At 42.0% G+C, this 12317-nt stretch overlaps 1 protein-coding gene across 1 annotated transcript in view; it reads right to left on the bottom strand.

Moving 5' to 3' along the window:
• The window catches only part of MRO (maestro), a 58315-nt gene extending 49158 nt beyond the window's left edge, over nucleotides 1–9157 (bottom strand). Inside the window, exon 1 of the mRNA XM_010849794.1 lies at nucleotides 8762–9157. The gene's annotated coding sequence lies outside the window, so the exon portion shown is untranslated. The remainder of the gene's footprint in view (nucleotides 1–8761) is intronic.
• Nucleotides 9158–12317: the final 3160 nt, after the last annotated feature.

The following is a 12317-nucleotide window of genomic DNA, read 5'->3' as shown; positions in this document are numbered from 1 at the left end:
TCCTCCAGTTCCATTCTTCTTTCTCAAGATCGCTTTGGCTATTCGAGGTTTTTTGTATTTCCATACAAATTGTGAAATTATTTGTTCTAGCTCTGTGAAGAATACCGTTGGTAGCTTGATAGGGATTGCATTGAATCTATAAATTGCTTTGGGTAGTATACTCATTTTCACTATATTGATTCTTCCAATCCATGAACATGGTATATTTCTCCATCTATTAGTGTCCTCTTTGATTACTTTCACCAGTGTTTTATAGTTTTCTATATATAGGTCTTTAGTTTCTTTAGGTAGATATATTCCTAAGTATTTTATTCTTTCAGTTGCAATGGTGAATGGAATTGTTTCCTTAATTTCTCGTTCTGTTTTCTCATTATTAGTGTATAGGAATGCAAGGGATTTCTGTGTGTTGATTTTATAACCTGCAACTTTACGATAATCATTGATTAGTTCTAGTAATTTTCTGGTGGAGTCTTTAGGGTTTTCTATGTAGAGGATCATGTCATCTGCAAATTTTGCCAATAAGAAATAAATTTGTTTATTCCTGTAGCAAAAAAATCCATGCCTCAGGATTCAATGAAGTCTTGGAAAGTATTTTCTGTGTGGAAAATGTGAAAGTATTTTCCCTGCAAAAAGGTGTTGAGATGCTTGAAGAAGTGGTGGTCAGTTGGCAAGAGGTTAGGTAAATATGGCAGATGAAGCAAGCCTTGTAGCCCAATTTGTTCAATTTTTGAAACATTGATTTGCGACGTGCAGTTGGGAATTGTCATGGAGAAGAACTGGGCCCTTTCTGTTGACCAATACTGGCTGCAGACCTTGCAGTTTTTGGTGAAGCTCATCCATTTGCTGAGTATACTTCTCAGATGTAATGGTCTCGCTGGGATTCAGAAAGCTGTAGTGGATCAGGCCAAGAGCAGACCATCAAACAGTGCCTGTGACTGCTTTTGGCATAAGCTTGGCTTTGGGAAGTGCTTTGGTGCTTCTTCTTGGTCCAATCACTGAGCTGGTGGACATTGGTTGTCATATAAAATCTGCTTTTTGTTGCACATAACAATCCAGTCCAGAAATGGTCTGTTGCTGTTGCATAGAATAAGAGAGGATGACACTGCAAAATGACAATATTTTTGATTTGTGGCCAGCTCATGCAGCACCTACTTACGGAGATTTTTCACCTTCCCAATTTGTTTCAAATGCTAAATGACCATAGGACGGTCCATGTTGAGTTCTTCAGCAACTTCTCTGTAGTTGTGAGAGGACCACCTTCATTGATTGTTTCCAGTTGGTCATTGTCAACTTCCAATGGCTGGCCACTGCACTCCTCATCTTCAAGGCTCTCGTCTCCTTTGCCAAACTTCTTGAACCACCACCGCGCTGTATATTTCTTAGCAGTTCCTTGGTCAAATGCATAGCTGATGTTGTGATTTGTCTCCTCTGCTTTATGACCCATTTTGAACTTGAATAAAAAAATCGCTTGAATTTTCTTTTTGTCTAACATCATTTCCATTGTCTAATATATATATATAAAAGAATTAGCAAGTAATAATTCATTAGCAAAAAAACATAAAGCAAAAAATGTGCATTAAAATGATGTATAACATAACCACATTTATTTAAGAATGTATTCCAATATCAAATGTGAAATTTAAACAATGCAAAACTGAAATTATTTTTGCACCAACCTAACATGTATACAATGGAATATCACTCAGCCATAAAAAATGAAACAATGCCTTTGCAGCAACATGGATAAATCTGAGACTATTAAGCTTAGTGAAATAAAATACTGCATGATATCGCTTACATGTGGAATCTAAAAAAATAATACAAACAATTGTATATGCAAAATAGGCTCACAGATGGAGGAAAAAATTAGTGGTTACCAAAGGGAAGAGAGAACGAGGGACAGGCAAATTAGGAGTATGGGATTAAGTGATATAAACTACTGTATATAAATAGATAAGCAACAAGAATACAGAACAGAGAATTACAGCCATTATCTTGTGATACACTTTTTTTTTTGGCTATAATGAGTAGATTACTGCCTCGCAAAGTCCATAATTGAGGTCCTGTTAACAGTAGCCTCTGGAAACTCATTTTTTTCTAACCTGCAGCTGATATAGAAAAAAAGGAGGAGGTATTCTGTCCGTCAGCATAAGCAGAGACAGTGGAGACAGTGTTCCAGCCCCAGTGGCCGCCGGCAGACTGGACACCTGCATGTGATGAAGGGATGGGGTTCCAGGAGGAGCTGAGAGGTGAGTTACATGTTCAGATTTGAAAAGCATCAAACCACCCCTCCAGCTACAAAAGCACCTTTGAAAAACATGACATTATCTTTTAGAGTAAAAAAAAAATTTGTCATGCAGTCACTCAGTCATGTCCTTCTCTTCATGACCCCATGGACTGTAGACAGCCAGGCTCCTCTGTCCATGGGATTTCCCAGGCAAGAATACTGGAGTGGGTTGCCATTTCCTTCTCCACTGTGATAGGTTTAAAGAGAGTAAACCTCTTTTACAGAGTAAACTCTGTAAAAATACTGAATCACCGTGCTCACACCTGAAACTAATATAATGTTATAAGTCAACAATGTTTCAATTAAAGAAAAGAAGAAGTAAGGTTAATTGGGCCCATCCATCCATCAGAGGGTGTTCGCATTCTTTCTGGTGCACCACCACCAGTTATCCTAACAGACAGTTGACAACTGGGCTGTTCTCAGATTCCCAAAGTAAGAATGGAACCATAACCACAGACAACCCTGAAAAACGCTTATTTACCATCAGCTTCCCTGTTACAGATCCCACATCTGCTTTCTGCACTCTGAAAAGAGACTGAGAAACATAAACTTGGTTAAGTGTATGCATTCGGTCTAACACAGAGAGAGGCCCCATCTGCACACGCTTTAGTTCAGTTCAGTCCAGTCACCTAGTCGTGTCCAACTCTTTGTGACCCCATGGACTGCAGCACACCAGGCTTCCCTGTCCATCGCCAACTCCTGGAGCTTGCTCAAACTCATGTCCTTTGACTCGGTGATGCCATCCAGCCATCTCATCCTCTGTCGTCCCCTTCTCCCCATGCCCCCAATCCCTCCCAGCATCAGGGTCTTTTCAAATGAGTCAGCTCTTCACATCAGGTGGCCAAAGTATTGGAGTTTCAGCTTCAGCATCAGTCCTTCCAATGAATATTCAGGACTGATTTCCTTTAGGATGGACTGGTTGGATCTCCTTGCTGTCCAAGAGATTCAAGATTCTTCTCCAACACCACAGTCTAAAAGCATCAATTCTTTAGCACTCAGCTTTCTTCACAGTCCAACTCTCACAACCATACTCCAGTACTTTGGCCACCTCATGCGAAGAGCTGACTCATTGGAAAAGACTCTGATGCTGGGAGGGACTGGGGGCAGGAGGAGAAGGGGACAACAGAGGATGAGATGGCTGGTTGGCATCACTGACTCGATGGACATGAGTCTGAGTGAACTCTGGGAGTTGGTGATGGACAGGGAGGCCTGGCGTGCTGCGATTCATGGGGTTGCAAAGAGTCAGACACAACTGAGCGACTGAACTGAACTGACTGAGGATGGTCACAGCTTTTCATCCAAGGAGCAAGTGTCTTTTAATTTCATGGCTGAAGTCACCATCTGCAGTGATTTTGGAGCCCAAGAAAATAAAGTCTCTCACTGTTTGCATTGTTTCCCCATCTATTTTCCATGAAGTGACGGGACCAGATGCCATGATCTTCTTTTTTTGAATATTGAGTTTTAAGCCAGCTTTTTCACTCTCCTCTTTCACTTTCATCAAGAGGCTCTTTAGTTCCTCTTCACTTTCTGCCATAAGGGTGGTGTCATCTGTGTATCTGAGGTTATTGACATTTCTCCCAGCAATCTTGATTCCAGCTTGCGCTTCATCCAGCCTGGCATTTCGCATGATGTACTCTGCATATAAGTTAAATAAGCAGGGTGATAATATACAGCTTTGCCCTACTCCTTTCTTGATTTGGAACCAGTCTGTTGTTCCATGACCAGTTCTAACTGTTGCTTCTTGACTGGCATACAGAATTCTCAGGAGGCAGATAAGGTGGTCTGGGATTCCCATCTCTTGAAGAATTTTCCATAGTTTGCTGTGATCTACACAGTACATGTTTCACTTGTCTCTAATTTTCAAGGCTTAATTCAAATGTCCTCCCCCTCCAGGAAGTCTTCCCTACCCCTTCCAACCAGAAGCAATCTGCCCTTTTTTGAATTTCCTCAGTCTTGTTTCATACTATTTTATCTCACTTTTCAGTTTCTTCCAACTTTGTATTTAGTATTATAGTGCTATGCTATGCAAGTTGCTCAGTTGTGTCCAATTCTGTGCGACCCCATGGACTGTAGCCCACCAGGCTCCTCTGTCCATGGGATTTTCCAGGCAAGAGTACTGGAGTGGGTTGCCATGCTCTCCTCCAGGGGACCTTCCCCATCCAGGGATCGGAACTGCATCTCTTAAGTCTCCTGCATTAGCAGGCAGGTTCTTTACCACTAGTGCTACCTGAATATTATAGTAAAAGATGTAAAAAAAATCTTACTTGCTCTAGTCAGTTGTAAAGTCCTTGGTGTTGAGAATAAAGTCTTTGGACTTCATGTGTAGCTAGGCACATGTAGCAGAAGATCCTACAGGAAATGGATTCTCAGTAAACTCAGGGAAGAATGAAGCAAGGGAAGAAGGAAAAACAACAACAACAACAACAAACAAACAAATCTTTAAGTCTGTAAGCTAAAGGAGAGGACTTTCTACCTGGAGAAGTCCTCTAAGGGAGTATTCAAGAGAAAGTGAAGAAGCAGAAAAGGAAAGAGAGTTGTGTTAAAAAGCCAACAGATGAGAGAAAGAGATTATGTCTAAACAAACAAGGGGCAGAGAAAGTGGGGGAGAGGGATGCAGCTGGGAACATTTTCTTAATGGAAGATACTTTGTTTCATGACCTTCCCTTCTCTCCTCCTGCTTTTCCAGTCTGCTTGCTCAATGTGTTGACTTGCTACCAGAAAGAAGTTAGAGCTAGGCATGTATATGGGCTAACTGCAGACAGGCTTGCACTCTGAGAAGCCAAGTTAATTCCTTGCCTAGAATGTAAGGACTACTCCTCTGAGAGCAATCAACTGACTCACTCAGGAATTTTTCTCCACTGCCAATGAGCAGATTCGTTCCTACAAGGAAATCACTGGAACATCTTGTTCAGCCAAATCATTTCTTCTTCAACAAAGTCCAAGCCAGTTCTCACAATGCCAGGCTGTCCCTTGCTCACCCGGGATTTTGTCTGGATAGATCATCTTAGCCTGGGTCAGCAGGGGGTAGGACAGAACCTTCTGTCTTAGATAGAGGCATATCACCCACATACTGCTGTGGGATCATCCTTGCCAACTCAGAGCTATATCCATTTGACACTAGCTTCGTTTCAACCATTGAGCCTATCAGTTCAGGTCTGGTCTTAGAGCCCGCACCTCAGACTCAAGTATCCAGAACAGAACCCTTCGCCTTTTCATGCATTGTTTGCTTTTCTTCCTGATTCCTCAAGCCTTGATTTAACATCACTCTCCCAAGTCAGGAAGCCTTCAGATCTATCTACTAACCAGCCCTAAAGGCTCTTTCTCTCTTGGGCCTAATAAGATATCAGGATCTCCACCCATCTCTGCTGTAAACTCCAGAGATGAAGCCAGAGTTCCCCTCCTTATGCAAAAGTTGCCACTTAAGCCAATATTAAGTGAAAAAAAAAAGGAAAAAGAAAAAAAATCACACCTACCATATAGCACTGGGAGCTATACTCAGTGTCATATAATCTACAGTGGAAAAGAATCTGAGATGGAATATATATATATATCTACATATTTACCTGTCTATATATCTGAATCATTTTACTGTATACCTGAAACTAACACATTATAAATCAACTCAGTTCAGTCGTTCAGTCATGTCCAACTCTTTGCAAACCCATGGACTGTAGCACGCCATGCTTCCCTGTCCATCACTAACTCCCGGAGCTTGTTCAGACTCATGTCCATTGAGTCAGTGATGCCATCCAACCATCTCATCCTCTGTCGTCCCCTTCTCCTTCCACCTTCAATCTTTCCCAGCATCAGGGTCTTTTCTAAGGAGTCAGTTCTTCACATCAGGTGGCCAAAGTATTGGAGCTTCAGCTTCAGCATCAATTCTACCTCAATAAAAATTTTTTTTAAAAAAAGATAATGACTATTCACCTGACACAAAACAAAACAAAGCTTAAGCAATTTTTCTAGGAAGAGTTTTATAGCCACTCCCTTCACAGGAACACTAACTATCTATAAATAAACAGTGCATAGTTTCAGTTCAGTTCAGTCACTCAGTCGTGTCCAACTCTTTGCGACCACATGAATCGCAGCACGCCAGGCCTCCCTGTCTATCACCAACTCCCGGAGTTCACTCAAACTCATGTCCTTCGAGTCAGTGATGCCATCCAGCCATCTCATCCTCTGCCGTCCCCTTCTCCTCCTGCCCCAATCCCTCCCAGCAGAGTCTTTTCCAATGAGTCAACTCTTCACAGTGCACAGTTTACAGTGTTCAAAAGTCACAGCCTTAGGGAGCTCCCAGGCTCTGTTTCTAGAGGCAAAGCTCACCACCCAGCCCCTTCCTCTGGCTGGATCTTCACCCCAGGAGTGGACAGGGCTCACAGAATAGTTGAGCTGTCCTCTATCAAGAAGTGGTTTGCATTTCTAAGACTCTCCTGTTCCATGTCTCTGACCAAAGAGTGATCACTTTCCTTTTTCTTAGGTCTATTTTTTTAGCTAACTAGTCTTAAAATTTAGAATCATTCCTCCATCTCCCGCAAAACTGCAAGCTCTATCCTCTGTCCCTTCCTTTCCATTCCATCCCTATTGTCCTGGTTTAGGTTCTCTTAATATTAAGAGGTTAACTAGTCTAGCTTATCCCTCTGCCCTCCTAACTGATCACTTGATTTCTGATATCATCCCAGAATGATACTTCTGAAGCACATTTTCATTACGTGACTACTTTCACTCCATGCAGGTATGACCTCTCCTAAAATGCTCAGCAACTCCATTGCTTACAGAACAAGGACACGATTACTGAGCAAGGCTTCCACATTTGAGCCCCAACCTGCCGCTCTTATATTCTCATAGTCTACATTCTGGCTATTGGAACAAGATCTAAGACTTCAAATCTCTCTCTCTGTCTGGAATACATTTTTACTTATCAAAGTCCTAGCAATCCTTTACACAAAACCCTGCACATGGGTGTTTTATAGCAACTTTATTCCTAACCAGGGAATCTTGGTTTGGGCCCTGGCTAGGGGGTCCTTTCTCTCCTACCAGTGGTGTCCTGAAATATTACTGGCTTTTAATCTGTTTTCCATATATAATGAAACCTCTTCCCTCAAACTCATTATGACTCACAGCAACTTGGTAAATTGTAACTTGGTAGGCAAAACTGAGACATTTATCTTTTCAGTGTACCCAATCCCTCCAGAAATTGGAAACTTAGGTTCCCAGCAGCCTTAGGGTGAATAAGAAAGGTCACCACCTGACAGCTGCAGGAATCTCAAGAGATTTGGGGGAACCTGAAAAGAGATGGATCCACCCAAATCTACAGAACCTGGAGGCAAAGCCCTTGGCATGGCTTTTGAGAGGCCTTTTAAAAGTTCAGTCTGAGCAAACAAGTTAATCTTAATTTGGCTATATTTGGCAAAAAATGAAGGTAATTTTAGAGAGAAAAAGATTATGTTTCAAAGGATATTAAATTCTAGTTTTCTTAGTTGGGGTCCATATCTAAGACTCACCTCCCAGCTAATTCTTTGTTATGTAACACAATTGTAAAGTTTAATTATTAAAAGATAATTTGTTTCTAAATTTGTTTCTGAAGCTTATCACAATGATCTATCTTTGGATAAAAATCAGATGCCCCACAACCTGCAACCAGGAGATGCATACTGGAAAGGGCATAATTTGAAGAACTGTCTCCATCCTAGCTAAAAGAACCATTACTGGGAGAAGGAAATGGCAACCACTCCACTGTTTTTGCCTGGAGAAACCCATGGCCAGAGAAGCCTGGCAGGCTACAGTCTGCCGTGTGCAGGTGTCACAAAAGAGTCAGTCACGACTTAGCTACTCCACAACAACGACTGGGTACTCTTCACTAGCTTATTATGAATTCCCAGTAAGAAAGGGCCTCTGCCCTGGGCTGGTCTATAGAAAGGACTGCTGACCTGAAATGACACCCGTATCAGTGGAAGAAGACAGCAGCGGTAGGGAGCTGAACCCGAAACCCAGACCAGGCCTGTAAGACCCATCCTCCCAACTCAGCTGAACTGTTTCCCAAATGTTTGTCACCCTGTAACATTGAGTGGTATTGCTTTACTTCTAATCTTACTGTTGCCCCCAGTGTTTAGGATAAAAAGAAAATTCTCTAGTCACAGAATGTGTACTACTCATGACATGAATCGCTGCTTGCTTTAAGTCCACTGCTAAAAGCCCACGTAAAACGTTTGTGTTATAATCAGGTACAATCGATAACATGCATAGCCTATAAATTAGCATACCTCTGAGCTTCTTCACAATGTCTGATTGGTTTTCCCCTAAAGTGGATAACTACACAAATGTGTAAACACACACACACACACACACACACAAAGAAGACCTACTTAGCACCGAGGGACAGGATGGACACGGGACAGGAAGTAATCACCCTGGGGTCAAGGGATAAATATTGAAAGATTGGCAAACAAAAGGGGAAATGATAGAAGAAATACTCACATTCTGAAGTATAGGGAAGTCCTTCTAGTTTAACTTGAACTTAATAATGACCAGAGCAGCCTGTTTGGTGGCCCACTGATCATGCTTTGTACATCTGCTTTGGCTCTTGAGGAAGGGAATGCATTTGAAAGTCAAAATGGAGGGGCTGTGGTTCAGGCATCCAAAGTGGGGCTGTGCGGCCACTGTGCGTAAGATTTGGACACATTGTATGGCTGAGGACTTGAATTTTCTGAACACTGTTGGACTTGGGCACACTACCAGTTGCTTTCAAGCAGTGTCCCCTGGCAGCTGGCAACCGAAATGAAACCTTATGGTCTCAAAGTCTCCTCGTATAAGTATTAAATTTTTTGCTTTAGATTAGATTTCAGCATAAAAATAAGACATATGTGTAATGGCCATAGCTCCTGTTATGTGTATAATACCACTTCAGAAGTTAAAAGCTAGTTTAGATAAAATTAGGCAACTGACGACCTGGCTACAACAAAATTTCCCCAGAAACACCAGGTCCAGATTGAATTTCAGGCTTATTTTCCTGAATTCCTCAGGGAACGAGATCTGTTTTCCCAAGATTTATTGGAGTTTGTGTTGTCACGCTTCCTTCTCCTTTTAACTGGGTCTAGTGCACCAGAACGGTTGACCAAGGTGCTCAGATCTTAAGCACACATTCTCCCTGCTCGGCGTGCACAATACACACTACTTTCCTTCGCCACAGCCTGGTGTCAGCCAGTTGGCTTTGCTGCACCGTGGGCAAGTGGATGCAAGTTCAATTCGGCAACAAAACTAACTGCATAACATCACAGTCATGGATAAACGTTACTCATTTGCACAAACCCATAGAATGTACAACCACCAAGAGTGAGCCTTAATGTAAACTATGGACTTCAGGTGAAAACGATGTACTGACTTTGGTTCATCAGTTGCAACAAATGGACCGCTCTGGGGTCCGGGGATGTTGATCTTGCATGTGCTGTGCAATGGGTAGGGTCAGAACGTATGGAAACATTGTATCCTCCTCTCTGCTTTGCTGTGAACTTGAAACTACTCTAAAATAAACAAAGTCTATTAAAAAAACAAACCTGAGCAATCCTTCAAGGCTCAGAAATAATGACGCTACTTCCCAAGCCTTCCTTGATTTTCACTACCTGAAAAGCTTTCTCCCTGCTCTGTGCTCACAGCATTTCCACACACCTTCTCCAGAGCACTCACCTGTTATTTGTATTACAGTAACATGTTCACATCCTATTTCCTCTTCCAAACCACAAACTCCAAAGGCCCAAGAAAGAACTATTCATTTTTTTTTTAATTTATTTGACTGCTCCAGGTCCCAGTTTCGGCAGGTGGGATCCTCGTTGCCTTATGCAGGATCCTTAATTGAGAATCAGGATCCAGGTTCCGGACCAGGGATCTAACTGGGACCTCTGCATTGGGAGCACCGAGTCCCAACTACTGGACCAGGGAAGTCCCTGATTTTTATGTCTTTCAACGTCTAACACATTTCCTTACATAAATTTCCTTAAACACTATTTGTTAAGTCCTTTAATACACCAATGTTGAGTTTCATCAACAACTTTGTGTGTCAATAAATAGCTTTCAGTTCAACCTACAAACACTGGGACTTTTGCCAGGAATTATGTTAATCATTTCTCATATAACTGTACTCTCAGTCTAAAGGTTAATCTATACAAAGATAAACTTAAATAATAATAAATCCAAGTACGTTCCTGATAACTGTATGCTTATCTGGCATTTTACATAAGAACTGGTTCTTTTGTATTCCCTGAGTCAGAGAAGGAAAGGAAACCAGACAGATAAGGAACAATTTAAGGTCCCAGCAAATGAAGGATGAGATTAGATTTAGAATTTTGCAGGGTTGAAGGAAAGGTTCTTGCTGAGCTCCCTGGTGTGCCAGCTGATGAAGCAGCTGACTGAAGGTGCCGATTGATAAACAAGGTGATTTGACCAGCATCTTCCACATAACGCTAAAGAAAGGTATCTAGCGGTCAGACGACTGTCCCAGCAGTACGGTACGTTCTGGGTGAGTTCTGGCCCGGCATTCAGAGAAGCTGGGTGTTAGCTGGTCCTCACTCACTGAAAGGGCTTTAGGGGACACATTTACTCACCTGTCTGAGTCTCACTGCATCTCCAGAGAATGATGATGGCAGACTGAGCATTAGATCGCTCTAATGCTGCGATCTGGAGCAATCCCTTTGCTTGATCAGGTATTCTGAGTGAGTGACTTTGTTGCATCTATGGGAAGTATGAAGGGAGACTAAAACTAACACAGTTGAAAAAAATTAACAAAGTGGGGGAACAGAATAGGGAAGAAACAAAATAAGCTCCACTCATGGAGAGTCTGGAGAGTTGGGCTATAAAATCTGAGCTTGATACAGGAAAGGGGAAGAGGGCAGAAAATACTGGACTTCAGACTTTTACAAAACCTCCCTTATCTCATCAGATCTTCACAGTAAGCACCCTAAGAGTTGTGTGAGATAAAGGGATGGTAAGCAGGTTCATTTACAGGTGAATAAAGTATTTCAGGACCCCACCCCAACGATAAAGTCCTTGAACAAATCTTGACAAGCCCCCTTCTGCACCTTTAGGCTCCTGTAATTTGTACTGGCTTGTTGCTGGTGCTGGCTTTACTCTGTGACTGCCTGGATTCCAGAAAGATGAAGAATCAAAAAATAACAAATAAAATATTTGCTAGACTTATGACTTGAAGTTGATTGCTTCTTCCCGCTACTCTGACATGGGGACATAATGTGACAAAAGTGTTATTTTTTGAAAGATAAATTAGACAACCATTAGTGAGATGGAAGAGCTCTGGAAGAGAAGGGAGACAGAAATGTGACCAGCAAATGTGACCAGGTAGGAGTTGTGGCAATTCCTGAAGGGTAGAGAAGGCAATATAAAGAGAAGGAATTGGGTCTTGGTGATAACTGGATTATAGGAGATGAAGGAAAAATATTCAGATTCGACTGTTATCTATTGAGCATTGATTATATTTCTTGTTTTATAGTTAGGTAGGTGCTTTCACATGCCCATTTAATTTGCTCTTCAGAATGACCCTGCAGAAATAAGTTTTATAAGAGATATTGAGGAAATCACCATGGTCTATGGCTAGGAAAGGATAGAATTTGAATCTAGATGTCTTAACTCCGAGTTCCATGTTCTTTTCAACACATTATGGATCTATGGGACTTCCCTGGTGGTCCAGTGGTCAGGCATCTGCCTGCCAGTGCAGAGGACATGGATTCTATCCCTGATCCCAGAAGATCCCACATACCACATGGCAACTAGGTCCATGTGCCACAACTACTGAGCAATCTGGAGTCCACGTGCCACAGCTGCTGAGCCTGTGTGCTGGGACCACTGAAACCCACGCAGCCTAGAGCCCATTCTCAGTAACATAAGGAGCCCACGCATCGCAACTAGAGAAAGCCCTCACATGCACAGAAGCAAAGACCCAGTGCAGCCAAAAATAAAAAACAAATAACTTTTTATAAAAAGACATTATGGATCTAGAGAAGCGGGATTTACAGAAACAGCACAGCTG

This window comes from Bison bison, unplaced genomic scaffold (genome assembly GCF_000754665.1).
Source record: "Bison bison bison isolate TAMUID 2011002044 unplaced genomic scaffold, Bison_UMD1.0 scf7180017864287, whole genome shotgun sequence".
NCBI lineage: Eukaryota > Metazoa > Chordata > Mammalia > Artiodactyla > Bovidae > Bison > Bison bison.
Note: the sequence above shows the minus strand (reverse complement) of the source record. Positions and strands in the feature narration are given on the sequence as shown.